This window comes from Sturnira hondurensis, unplaced genomic scaffold (genome assembly GCF_014824575.4).
Source record: "Sturnira hondurensis isolate 20B ecotype Veracruz unplaced genomic scaffold, ASM1482457v3 Scaffold0024333, whole genome shotgun sequence".
Taxonomy (NCBI): domain Eukaryota; kingdom Metazoa; phylum Chordata; class Mammalia; order Chiroptera; family Phyllostomidae; genus Sturnira; species Sturnira hondurensis.
Window position 1 is genome coordinate 1,577,672 of NW_028096964.1, and position 15,099 is coordinate 1,592,770.

The following is a 15,099-nucleotide window of genomic DNA, read 5'->3' on the forward strand; positions in this document are numbered from 1 at the left end:
AATGTTATGTTTGCTAAAAGTTCACAATGTATATTGGGTCTTTGTACATTTTGCCTGACTTAACCTTAAATTTAAAATATTTTTTGCTATATAAACTTTAACAGTTATTAAACAGTGTTTTCTTTTTGGGTACGTATTATTTCTGGATATCAAGATGTTAAATATATTTCTTGCTATTGTGATATGACAAAAGACCTAATCTTGCTCTGTCTTCCACTGTACACGCTGTATATAAGGGTCAATGTGACGCTGCTGGAGACGAGAATAAATGGAACTAGACTAGTGCATTGTATTTAGTCTGTATTGATCATGGATGCTCTCCTTAATAGCCATATGCAATAAAATAAAATACATTATTTATGAAATGAAGAAAGCCTTGAGGATTTTTTTTTCTACATGGATTCTGAATTTACCATAAAGCCAGTCTACTCCTGGTGTTTTGGAGTAAATAAGTAAATACTCAGCTCCTAAAAAAACCTTGATACCTCTCAATTTTAAAATGTTCTGGGGACCAGAAAATAGTCCCAAAGTCACAACATTTTTGAAAAAGTAAATGTGTTAAAAAACAAAAAGTACTTTTATTTTGCAAAACAGAATCCTTGCAAGATGCTGGGTGCTATTTTAAATGCTATACAAATATTAAATCCTTTATAGCACATGACAGCCTCAGGTGTTAGGAATCACCATCCCCAATTTATGGGTGAAGAGACTGAGGCACAAAGAGGTTAAATAACTTTTCCAAGGATATAGTTCATGAGTGGCAGAGCCAGGAATGAAACCCAGAACTGCAGCCCCAGCATCTGTGCACCTGCACCTCCATCATGCAGTCTCCCGGAGATGCACATACAAGGACTAAACCAGTGTAGACATCAGGAAGACATAGAAGTAAAGACAGAGCTAGGAGGTGCAATTTAGTAGGCAGAAAATATAAACATGATAACTTGATTTTTATCAAGGACAACTCTACCTCCTTGTTAGAAATAATCTTTATGCCTCCTCTGTACCCTAAAATTACTATAGTAGTGCAATAACATGGGTGTAATTTCTTTTGAACAAATATAAAGCAGAGGAATCTGGGAAGTGATTTTAAAGTAATGGCTCTTAATTCCCAAGACAAACATGTACTATGTGGTTTGGGGGAACTCTCAGGTGACAGTGTGACCTGTTTGTGCCTAGACAGATTGTTCTGAGGACTCCCATTGGGCACAGAAGGAGTTGTGATCTGCAAGGTTGGATATCCCTGAAATCTAACTATTTTAATGATGAAAGGGCAAACGATGGATGTCATGTTAAGAGTCTTTTCAGGCAGGAATTGGTAAATGTCTTAACCCCAAAGAGTCAGTTATAAATAAAAAAGTGAGGAGTTATTTCAAAGGGCTGTAGCTCCTCAAACCATAAACTTTTGAGAGGAAGCTAAGTGTTGCACAACATAATGAGCTGAAAGACAAAGATTGCACTTTATTGATTTTGGAAGTGTGGTTCTGACTCATTGATGTTCTCAGTAGTCATTTTGGAAGATGCAAATGTCATTACCGTGCTGTCTTTAGATTCAAGAGTCCAGTATCTTTGAGCTAACCTACAAGATCATAGCTAATCCCTCTTGAATCTATAGACCCAGGTTAAATATGACTTAGCACGTTTTCAAGTTGACTTGGGCAGACTCTTCATACCTTTGTGCAACTAACTCTGAACTGACTAGGTGCCTGCGTTACTTATTACAGCAACTCTTAGATGCCACCAGTTGAAGGACAAAGGGCATAATTGCTTCCTTTGAAATATGCAGTGACTTCATCTTTACCCCAGTAGTTCTGCTCTTTCATGTTTCTTTGATTTATACAACAAAATGAAATATGCTTACAATCCTTGTTTTGGCAGTGATCTTTATATGATAGAACTATGTAGTCTCATGTTATTGACAGTTTGAAAATGCTGAACATCCATTCAGGATCTCCTGTTAAAATTTGACTTACAGCTGCATTTCTGTTCTTGTCTTTTTAGCCAATTTTCACCCCATAGCTCTAAAGCACTCCACGTAGCAATTTGGTGGTTTTCGTAGCAACTCCTTGATTTCATACTGCAACTACTTTTCTTGAAGCTACTTGAGCCCTCAAGTGACTCACGACCTTTGCCGCTGCATACAGAAAAAAATTGTCTTCTCTTTGGGCACTGGTTCCTCTGATTGGAGCCATACCTTCTAAGTTTCCCACCTCCCCATATCAGAATGGCCTCCTTTTACCTAGGAACTCTAAAAACTCAAAAATTTTACCAAAATTCATTTCATCTTAAGAACTCTACTTCAATTCGTGGCCAGCCTACTTGGGTGGCCCCAAACTCTTATCAGAGAATATGCAGGTTCCCACTTCTTCAGATAGTCCCATCTGTGACATCATAAATGCTTGAATAACATTCATGTAAAACAAAAACATCAAATTAATTGAGTTTTTCAAAAAAGACATAAAATACAATGTAAGTACTTGTATTGATTAGGATATGTTTAGCTATAAATAATAGGGAACCAAACTCAATGGCTTAAACCAGTGTGTTGTTCTCAAACTTTGGGGCTTATCAGGATCCCCCGAAGTGCTTTTCAGACCAGCTCTCTGGGCTCAGCCCCAGACTTTCTTGTCAGTTAGTTTGAATGGGGCCCAAGAATATGGGTTTCTAATAATTTCACAGGTGATGCCAATGCTACTGGTATGGGGCCACACTTGGAGAACCACTAAGCAGTAAAGGAATGTATTACCTCACATAACAAGAAGTTCAGGGTTGAATGAAGAAGACAGCTAAATGACATCATCGGGCCCATGACCTTTCCATCTTTCTATTCTCTCAGCCACCCTTTAGGATACTGGCTTTTCTCTCAGACTTGTCCCCTGTGTTTATAAGACGGTTATAGCAGCTCTAAATAACATTTTGTCACTTAATACTATCCAATAGAGATAGCTTCTCTGATACCTTTTTGGGGTGATAATGCTAACAATCCCCAAACGACCCTTTTTACTGAGTGCCTTACTTTTATGACCAGAACTGGGTCCCATGCTCATGCTGACATTGCTCCCCAGGAAAGGAGCCTGTGCTGTGGCTGATTCACACTCAAAGAGATTCACACTGTGGGCTGAGAAACACTCAGATCAGCATCCCATGAAACACCAGGCTGCCAGGTACTGAGTAAAAGCTCCGTGTTGGGAATATGCACCGAGAAGGGATGGTGTGCCAACGGGAGGCAGCTAACAGTGTCTGCCATGGCAGCAGGAAATGAACATGTGATCAAAACCCTTTCCAAATGCAATTATTCCTCAAATGTGTTCTCTTTACTTACTCATGGTGCATGTACTCCCAATCTCCAGTGATTTTGAAAAGAAGGATTTATAATAAAGCACAAGTAGAATAAAATAATTTCTCATCATCAAAAACGTAACAGTGATGCTGGTCTATATATACAGGATTTTTATTTTCAAAACCCTGGACATAATTCTACTACTTTGTTTCTCAAATATGTTTGCTTTTGTTATTGAATTCTGTGATGTTGGAAGCTATTTTATAAAAGATCAAGATACGAAGGATGGATAGTTGGACCTTTAAAGGTGCATGAAAGAGCAAGGACTATTTAGGTTGTAAAAGAGAAAGCTGTGGTGATTTATCAGCATCCACTAACCATTAGAGGCTATGCTAAGGAAATGACTTGTCAGCTGACCTTGGAAGAAGATATAACTAGAAAAAAGGACAAAAGGCAGTGGGAAAAAAGTGTTTTCCACAAGAAATAATTTGATAGTAATGAGGATTATTAAATGCCAATATTTATGTGGAACATATTTTAGATAACAGTCAAGCCTCTGTTCTCAAACATCTTGGTTCTCAAACAATTTGGTTCTTGACCACACTGTTCATGGAAAATGTCCTAGATGTCTAACAAAACTTGGAGTCTCTATTTTCAGTTTCAATTCTCTACCCGACAACCCTGTCGGGCTGATACACGTATGACCAGTCACACGTCTCTCAGGCAACAAAGGAGATTCTGTTTTTTAACAAATTGCTTCTTGAACAGTTTTCCAGAATGAATTAAGTTAAAGAACTGAGGTTCCACTGTACATTTATTTTTTGGAGACCTTAAAAAATAGGACTCCGTAGCCATCTTCCTTTGAAAGGATGAGAGAGTGGTGGGTTGGCCACACAAGCTCGACCCGCCCTTACCCCAGTGGCCCCCACATTTCACAAGTCCAGAAGCAGGAGTTTTGCTCTCTTTAGTGTTCGCATCAGCAGCACTTGGCCTTGTGCAGGGCACAGCCTGAAAGCCCATATATCCTGGTCCTGTTTCTTGTTCTGGCACCTCTGAGGATTAGCACACCACTCGGCACTGGATTTAAGCAGGGAAAAGAGAATTATTATAGTGTGTCTTATACCTAGTTTAGTTTGTAACGAAAGTATTTAAGAATTTGAAGGAAAGATCTTAAAACTTGAAGAAAAGATGAGGATTTTAGGTCAACCCTGACTATTGTCTACTTTTATAAAATCATGCTGATAGAGCATCTCTAATTCATATCATTTCAAGGGATTATAGAACACGGTGCAGCCACATGACAGAATGATCTTTATAAAATGCACATGTGAGCACGTGTCCATTTGGGTTAAAAATCCCTTCGTCAAATACTGCTTTCCTCCCCTGCTCCTATTATCTTATAAAAAAGTAAAACAAAAAAATCCTTAGCCTGGTAGACACACAGCACTTTGTGATGTGACTTCTGCCTACCTCCTTTGTCCTACTTTCATGGCCCTCTCCCCCATGTTCCACCCTTACTGTGAATCTATGCCCAAGACTTACTAAACTACATGAATTGCACCCACCTCACTGATGAGAGAAAACAATGAAACTGAAAAAAATTGGTGAACTTGAAGTAAGTGTTTATTTACCAAGGGGTATTGTTTCGTAAAAGACGTTGTAAGAAAAGTTTATGCAAACTATTCAAAGTTGGAAGTATCTTTAAAAAATACACATTTAAACGTTGCATATCACTTCTTCATGTAAAATCTGAGGCTATTCACATTATCATTTCCTCTCACCACCTCTTTCTTCTTTTCCTCCTTGTATTTGTTAGTTACATTATTATTTTTGCATTGTCAAAGTTAAAAAAATTACATTTTCTGTGACATAACATGATTTTTAAATAGTCAACTTTAACTTAAAGTGATTTATTGCCTGCTGTTTTTCCTTAGAACATGCTTGCTTTTTGATCCAGCTATTAACTGCCTAGATTTCTTTACTAAAAGCCAACAAACGGCTTCAAAACTCTTCAAGAAATCTTTACATATGCTATATAACCTGCATTCCCTCATTATGAGAATATTTTTGCCTGTTAGTTGGGTAGAATATCCTTAGGTTATATGTTTTTTTCTCAAGAACTTCACATACACTTCCCATTGCTTTCTGGCATTAAATATTAGTATAAAGAAATATTACCTAATCTGATGTTTTACTCTCATAGTGATTTTTCCTTTCTGCTTAGAGATGCCTGATAATTCTGCCTCTATCCTTTGCAGTTCAGTAACTTAACCAGGGTATGTCTCTATGTTGTGTATTTTATTTCAAATACTCTTGGCAATACTGTGAACTCTGCATTTGCAGCCACAGATCTTTCTTTCTGTCAAGATAATGTCCTTGTTTTATACCTTTGAATACTTTTTTATTTTTAATTTTATTGAGCTCTTTAGGGGCAACGATTATGTCAATGGGTTTTATCTTTAATGCATTTTTATGTCCATATATTTAGCTTCCCTCTAAATGTCTTAATACCCTTCTCCTTTTTCATGTGTGTATTCACTATGAATTAAAGTTTTCTCTATGTTAGTAATTCAAGTTTCAGCAACATCTCCCCTGTTTATTACCTTTTTATTGTGTATATTAGTGCTGTAGCAATGACGGTTTGGTCCTCAATTCATCCACTTTAGGACTGCATTCCCCATTTTTATCTTATTCTGATTTTTGTTTAGTAATTCATTTTTTAGCTCTTAATGTATCATATATAGAAGTTCTGCTGAGTGGTTTCTGAGTGGTTTCATCACTCTAGGGGGAATGGGCTTGGTAAAGGTGCTCTATACACACTGTCCCCTGTCTATGTAACTTCAGGCTCAACTTCTGCTTCTCGGCCCCAACCTCTCAGTGTTTGTAGTAGTTACACTGAATTCATCACTGAATGGTTTTTTTCCAATTTTTTATTTAATTATTTTTCAAGTACAGTTTTCTGTCTATTACTCCCATCCCATCCCACCCTCGTGCTCCCCCCTCCCTCCCATTTCCACCCTTCTCAGTTGTTGTCCATGTATCCTTTATATATGTTCCTCTAAATCCCTCCCCTGAATGTTAATCCTTTTAAAATCTGTGACTTTGCATTAAAAATTCCCTTTGTCCTACAGTTTTGAAACCTCCTTATTTACCTGGAAATTGGTACTCAGTCTTCAAATATCACCTGTATCAGTTAGGATAGGATAGGTGATGCTGCAGTGGCAACCAAACCCCCAATATCAGAAGCTAATATCTCACTCACAGAATCTCCAGTATGAATGGGTAGAGGGAGGTGTGGAGTCTGGCTTATGGTGCTACCAGAGACCTAGGCTGATGAAAGCACCATCATTTGACCCCACAATCACTGCACAGTTGGTAGAAAACACGGCAAATTGTTCATTGTCTCTTAAAATTTACACTCAGGAGTAAGACATGTTGCTTCTGCTCATGTTTTCATTGGCCACAGCTGATTCTATGGCTATATCTTCAAAAATGGATGGAAGGCAACCCTACCATGTATTAGAAGGGGAAAACCCAGATATATTTGGTGAATAGTTTTAATGAAAACACAACCTATTTTTAACTTACCTGAGCAGTAGTTACTCACTTCTCTGGATCCAAAACACCCTGCTCACCCCTGTGTTATTAGATCTTCCAGGTTTTAATGTATCATCTGTTTATGTATGTTTCTCCATGAGAGAGCAACTTGCTGGAAAGAATCACACTGTAGATATAGGAGCTACCCAAACTCTGTGAAGCAATTGTCCTATGACATTTATCTACATTACCATTTCATATTAACACCCCCCCTTGGGATACATGTTATTTAGAACGCCAAGTATTATTGTTGTTATTTATAACAACAATCTTATAGATTTAGAATCTATAAGATTCTATTTAATCTTAGAGAAAGATTAAATAACTTGCTCAAAGTCACACAGCTAATAAACAATGAGTCAGACCTGAGAGCTGTTATTCCAGGCCCCAGCGTTTTCCACCATGTTTTGGTAGACCTATCACAACATGATGCATAGCAGGTACTCAACAAATATTTGTCAAGTATTTTGAATGAATGTATTTGTCTTATATATTACTAGAACAGTACCAGTCTGAGTTTGTTATTTTTCAGTGATTATAACATATACTTGCCTTATTTCTTAATATTCACCTTGTTTATTGTTTATAGTTTTACTCAGTTTAATTACTCAGGGAATTAAAAAAATTCTCTGAATTATAGTAAGTGATGGATATTGAATCTCTGTGCTCCCCCAGTGCCTAACATGAATGGAAATTACATTTAGCTATGTATAATAGAAAGCCAAAACAATAGTGGTTTAAACATACAAAGGTTTATTCTCTCAGGTAAAACTAGACTAAGTGTGGGCATTCCAAGGCAGGTATAGTGTTCCCATCAAGTTTCCCAGGATGTCTCTGTCATTTAGCTTTGCCATCCTCGGTGCATATTGCTTCTCTTCAAGTTTGCTTCATGGTCCAAGGTGGCTCTTGCAGCTCCAGCTATCACATTTGCTTTACCAACAAAAAAGACGAATTGAAAAAAACATTAAAAAGGTGCCCCTTCTGGCTTAGTCAGCTACTTTAAAATGAATCTTCTGCTCAAATCTTACAGGCCGGACTTTAGACAAATGAAAAAGCTGCAAGAGATGCTGGGAAACAGACTTTGAACTGAGAACATTGTACTGCAAAGCACAACCAGTCTCTTAGTATAAGAAGGATGAGGGAATGACAATTGGGTAGACAAAGGTAACCTCTGACATATCATATATGTAGCTCTGAATTCAAAAGCAGCTGCTGCTTTTACATTAACTTGATCACGTGTTTTGATTTAAATATATATAAAAATTAGGCTTCTTTTTCTTTCAAGGATTTCAAAAATAGCACGAATTTGAACTGAATGAGAGACTAAGTCTGAAGGCAGGGTACTTGTAGACACGTGCTGAAAGCCTTGAGCATAAGCAGAATAATGGTTGAACTAACATGCCCTCACTTTGGCCTAGGAAATATTCTTATGCATATGTCTATTAAAAATTGCACAATCTTATGTTGTAAGAACACCTCAGCTTTCCCAGGGAAAAGTGTACAAATTTAAATTGACTAAGAGTACATGTGGCCCTCAGTTGTGGCAAGACCGTCTTAGGTCTGTTCCCTCACTCAGCTGCCCAGAGGCAACAGGAAATTTGTTTGAACTTCCTGCTTCATGGCAGGAAGTTCTAAGTCCTGCTGCAAATTCACTCAGCTTATCCTCTTCTTCAGAAGATGTAGAGAAGCACAACTCCATCCCTGTCCAAGTGGGCAGATGGTTGCCCTCAGGTGACTGAGAGTAACAATCACAATATATGCCTGCATAATTGAAGCACATATCTGAACAATTCTCCTCCATCATTCAGGTCTTCAACAACTGTTTCCTGTATTTCTCCTCCACATATGCTTCTCTTCTGGGCACAGAATATAGCATGGTGAAGAAACCTTAGTGCTTGCACTCACTGAACTTGCTGCTAGTGATAAACAAGTAAATAAATATAAAACATGAGATGAAGACAAACAAGACAGGGAATAAATGTAGAGAAGACTAGAGCTGGAATGAATGGCATGCACACTATTTTTTTGTAGGGGTGATCAGAGAAGGAGTCTCAGAGGAGGTTCCCCTGGACAAGAGCCCTGAGGGTAACCTCTTCTTCTTCAGAGCCATGAAGAAGATCATCAAAGTCCTAGACACCAGCATGTGGAGAGAGCCTGGGGCAGGAACATACCTAACCAACTGGAAAAACAAGGGGAAAGCCAACAGCTTAGTTCCTGCTCCACCGTTCCACTCTGTACAGTCCACTATTTAACTCTTATGTTTAAATGAGAATTAATTAGGTAAATAATCTATCAAAGTTGTGCCATTTAAATATCACTATTAACAGCTTTGCTTTGCTGTCTAATACAGTGAACAAGGAGGAAGAACAGAGTTGAAAAATTAAACAGAAACTGCCCTTTGCTTTGAAGGGTTATTCATTGAGAGGGGCTGGGGTGGGGTGGCAAATGTATTCCAGGAGAAAGAAAGGGCAGGATGTAGGTAGGCTGGACATTAGCATGGAACAGGGGTGTCAAACTCATTTCACCGGGGGCCACATCAGCCTCGTGGTTGCCTTCAAAGGGCCGACTGTAATTTCAACTCCTCAACAGTTAAGGAGTAGTTACATTTATACAGTCCCAAGATTACATTTGGCCTTATGAAAGCAACTGTGAGGCTGATGTAGCCCCTGGTGAAAATTAATCTGACACCTCTGTGAACAGTGTGTATTCCAGCAGAGGGACTGTATGATGTCCACACACACCAGAAGGGCTGTAAGTGAAGTATCAGGCAACAGTAAAGTGCTCAGAATGAGGTTTTTGCTGGGAGAAAGTGCCTTAGCTCTGCTGTTTCAACAAAGTACTTGATTTCCTTGGAGACCCAGAGCTGCTGCAGAAACCACAGCTGACAGTGCAATAATCCTCTTCGTGTGGACATACCGAAGGACAGTGTGTAGGAGCCAAGGTTCCCAGGGCCAGCGTGCATGGTCTCTGCTGCAGGAAAACACATGTGCCATTTCATCACTGGCTAATCGCATAGTGGCCTTGGATGGAATCCACAGTTAGAATGAGCTGGGCCTATGGTGACAAGATCTTGATTCTGATGAATCCACCACCACACTTTTAAGATTATTTTGTGAGTCAGTGTAATCTAAATTATTAGGCTCTATATTTTCTTTACTCACTGAGATAATTATTGAGATCTCATATCTTAGTTATTGCCATCATCGGTGACGTCTGCTAAAATGTCCATGCTGTCCAGAAGAAAGCAAAACACACAAAAGCCGTGGTTCCTGTTCTCTCAATGAGGATTAGTATTTACTGACATGCTGAGGAGGGGAGATTGGCATGTTCTGTTAAAATAACCAGATATCAGGTTTTCAAAAAGGCACCCTCGCTCCTGATGTGTTTTTACATGGCACTTCACTGCCCCATCCTGTGATGTGCAAGGATGTCTAGAAACCGCTGCACCTGCAGTAACCTTGAGAGATTAGAGTTTTGGTTTATAGCTGTTGTGTTGGCTGTGGGTGAGCCAGTTTCCCCTCAAAAGCAAGAGGACTGGAATTTACAATGGTAATAGACAAAGGACACCAGGGTGTCTTTGCCAAGCTCCTTTATTCTTGTATATGTGTTCACATACCTCTCAGACTACTTGCACAGAAGGAGGGAGGCATTTAGCTAAGACAAAGCCGGGCCCTCTGTAAAGAATGCTGTTGGCGTTATTGGAGTGGTAATGGAACCTTGGTCTTCATGTGGACAAGCTCCCTGGCTGGCCAGCAGCACCTGCTAGCAAGAGCTCAGGGTGATGCTGCCTCTTAAGGGAGCTGAACCTGGGTTGGGCTTATCCTCGAACACCAACACCATCCTGGGCTCTTCTTCACTGCCACACTCACCCTGCGGAGGCATGAGAAGAGCAGGGATGTCCCCTGCAGCCCAGCAGCCCTCCCTCCACTCTCTCCTTTGCAGCTCCATCAGTGGCCTGAGATTTCGAGGATCTGTTGGATGTCAGGCTCTCCTCCCTGGCAGGCAGCCAAGATTTTGTTTACTGCTCCCAAAGCAAACTTGCATTCCTTCCTCCTGTCCGGTCCATTTTTTGAAAACATTAAACTCTTGGCTCGCAGTCATCACTTCCTGCTTTCATCTGCTTGGCCTGAACCGATGACATCGGGCCAGTGGCCAGAGCCAGCCCTCCCTCCGTGGGCAGCACCACTGCCCCCACAAATGCACAGAGGCCCATGGACAGAATGCAGTGCTTCAGAGAGCTCTGTGTGTTTCCCTCTCTTATCACCTCCCTTATGGTCACTACAATAAAAGGTAGCCGACTTCTGAACACTCCTTATGAAGGGGGGTATGTCTAACTTGGGCCATGGAGATGTAAAATTACAATAATACAGTATTCACCCCATTTATCCTCAAGGAATACAGCCCAGGACCAGCAGGGGATGCCTGAAACCATGCACAGTACCAAACCATATACATGCCATGCTTTTTTCCTATATGTGCATACTGATGGTAAAGCTTAGTTTATAAATCAGGCACAGTAAGAGATTAACAACAATAACTTAAAATAAGAGAACAATTGTAACAATATACTATAATAGAATTTATGGGGATGTGATCTTCCCTCCTCTCAAAATTTCTTATTATACTCAACTTACCTTTACACTTAAAGGAAACACTGACTGCTTCTCTTTGGCATATCCAAATTGCCAGCATCAGGGCAATTATTAAGTAAGTCAAGTTTACTTGAACACAAGCACTGGATACTATGACAGTCGATCCGATGACTAAGGTGGCTACTAAGTGGCTAGGGGGTGGGTCGCGTGGATACTCTGGACACAGGGATGAGTCATGTCCTGGGCAGGTCAGAGTAGGAGGACACAAGTTTTCATCATGTTATCAGAAAGGCACACAATTTAAAACATATGAGTTGTCTTTTCTGGAAATTTCCCTTTAGTCCTTTTGGGCTGTGATTGATGAGGGTGAGGGGGTAACTGAAAGCACAGAAAACAAAACCTTGGGTAAGGCAGGGTACGGGGGCTACTGTACCTCTGCATCCAGGTTAATCACGTTCCCCTGCTTTGGTATTACACCATGTTTGCAAGATGGCAGCCCTCCCCCCCTCTCCCCAGGTTCCTCCAGAGTTCTGTTAAATCCTGGAGTCACTCTGGTAATGGAGTTCTCTTCTGGCACCCTCTAGAAGTCTAATTGAATACAGCAGGAAGCAGTCACGAGAGCCTTTTAGCATGTCTGCCTCCTTCCAGTTGCACATTTTTCAAATAGGAAGCAAAGTTGCTCCATTCTGAAGAGTAAGTAACCCCCTCCCTTCCACTTAACTTTCCCCTGCACACACATTTCCACATTCCAATTATTCAAAGCTATGTTGTTTCCTCTCCACTTAAAGTTTTCTCCTAATTCCCTGGAGGCATCCAGGTGTGGCTGAAAATATGCTCAACCCCAGAAGTAAGTATCTACACCTCAGGGCAGTGAACCGCAGATCAAGACAGCCTGCGTAGAGAGCCTAGTGCTCACAGCAACCTGTAGCTATTTACCTGGTGACTCAGGAAGGATGCAGAGGCCGGATGGTTGGCATATTGCAAAGGCTGATGGGCACTTTCATTTGATTGCTTAAGAATAAATTGGATGAAAAGGGGGTTTCACAGGTCCTCATTCTTTCTGTAGTTCCAAAGTTTCATTATGCTGCTCTCTCAGCAGTTATCTCGGGGAAGAAAACAAAACTAATTAATTATGTTTTCTTTGCACTCAAGGTCAGGTAGGAGGGTGAGACTTCTAATTCTTGAATGGCACGAAGGAGCATGTATAAGTAAATTTAAAATATATTGAAATAGTTTTTATAACTTTCCATAAAATAATTTCTAATCTTTATATGTTGCTATAGACTGGATGTTTGTGTTTTTGTCAAATTCATTTGTTGAACCCTCGAGATGATGGTACTGGGAGGTGGGGACTTTCAGAGATGAATAGGACAGGAAGGGAATTAATCCCCTTACAAAAAAGGCCTGAGAAACCTCCCTTGCCCCTCCTACCATCTGAGGACTCAAAGGGAAATCAGCAGTCTGTAACTCAGAAGCAGGCTTTCGGCACACTGGCACCCAGATCTTGGACTTTCAGCCTTCAGAATTGTGAGCAATAGATTTCTGCTGTTTTTAAGTCACCAGTTTACAATATGGTACAGCCCACGGACTAAGACATTTGTAAAGGACTCACTTGTGACTAATATGTGGAAGTGGCTGAATTGAGACATGTAAGTAAATGTCAAAACAAGTAGATGGCAGAAAATGGGGGTCTGCTCCTCTCTGTCTCTGGCACTTGGAGATTGCTGTTAGCTACAGTGTTAAAGTATCTAAGTCCAGAGCCTGGGTCCATGTCCTACACTACATTGGACTAATGGCCAACATTGCTCAATTTCATGTTCATCAGCAGAAGATAGAGGGGAGATCTCTTAGACTTCTGCTGGGCCCGTGAAACAGTGAATGTACAAAAGCGAACTCTTAAAAGAGTGAGAGTGCTGTACCATGCAGGTAGTAAGCCCACATCAGCCACTAACATGAATGTCAGCAATCTGCATTACTTTGCCTTGCCTTTTTGGTTCACACTTAAAATAACTTAAGTGAGCCCTATACTGAAAGATGAGGAATTGGTATAGTTTCTTTGAAGGCTTTTCTTTGGAAAAACCGAAGTATAGTTGTCATTTAATAATATATAACACTGCTTCTCTAACACTAATTTGCACATAGTTATTAAATGTGGATTCTGATTCAGTAGATCTGGAGTGGAGCCCGAGACTCTGCATTCCTAACAGGCTCCCAGCTGGTGCTTGTGCTACAGGCCTGGGGACCACACTTTGGGTAGCAAGGATATCTAACAAGAAACTTAAAGTTAGTGGGACATCCATATTGGGAAGAGGAGCTGACTTCTAAAAGTTAGTGTCTTCTACCTCATTCCATTCTTCCCCAAAATCTGTCTCCTCCAACTGGCACAACAATAAGGCTAAAAAACCAGAAAGGAGCCAGGAGGTCAACTCATGACCTGGTGCTATGGTAACTGTAATTGGTTATCAGAGTGTCTCTCTTCTGAGACTGAAGTACTGATGGTCTTGGCCCTACTGAGGGGGCAGGGTGGGGACCTGAGAGCCTCTAAGGCAGGATAGCCTGGGTTCTTCTGGCATAAATCTCTCAGTTGTTCTCACCAATGACATCATGCAGTGAAAAGGATCTCTGAAAAACCACTCTGAAACAGGGGAAGAAACCTCCACAATCAGTAACTGCCCTTTCCCTAAGCATCTCCTTATGCCCCTCACATGTCACAGAGGTCCATGCAAGAGTTGTTTTCTGGAGTTTGGGGAGAAACGATGCTAAGTCTGCAAAGGCATGATTAAGAGCTTCTTTCATTTCCTTGCTGCCTCCTGCACTCCTACTCCATTGTGGTCAGGGTATGACTTTCCTTCTCCTTTTCTGCATATTTATCTGAAAGTACCTTAGGAGTGATTGCTAAATCGAACCCCCTTTTCTTACTTTTATGCTGCTTGGTGGCCACAATTTCCATGTGTTGTAAGAAGGGACAGTGATGCTAACCCAGATATAAGGAACAGATCCTCTCTTGATTAGAGTTTGAGTGACACGGCTTCTCTCATTAGCACATTTTCCTCTTCCTTTCTTGTGGGTCAGTGTTCTGGACTGTCCCATTGCTCCTCTCACTCTATCTCCTTCCTGGATGCCTTCAGACACCCTCATTTCTTCACTTCCTAACTCCTCAGCCTGTTCTTCATCCAGTCCTCAACTCAAACTTCCATGAGTCTCCGCTTAACTTCCAGATGAACAAGTCATCAGAATGTACCACAGGCACCTCAGGCTCAAGACAAATTAAAAAAGCAAATCAGAATCTTGCCTAGACCTGCTCTTCCTCCTGAATCCCCCATTCAGCTACCCTTGCCAAATATTCTCTCTGCCCTCCCCATTAACACCTCCCTCCAAAACACAAAGTTCAGATGGCAATCTTACAGAAACATATGGCCCCAAATACCATCCATATGCCAATGACTCGAATCTCCTGAACAACCCCACCTGCATGTCTATCACATGCCTTGAAATCAACGTGATCAAAAAAGACCTCTTTATTTAACACACTCAATCCCACCCACCAGTCTCTCCACTTCAGTAAATAGCACCACCATCCATCAAACATGTAGGCCAAGAAGCTGCCGACCGTCTTGGTGTCTTCTCTCCATT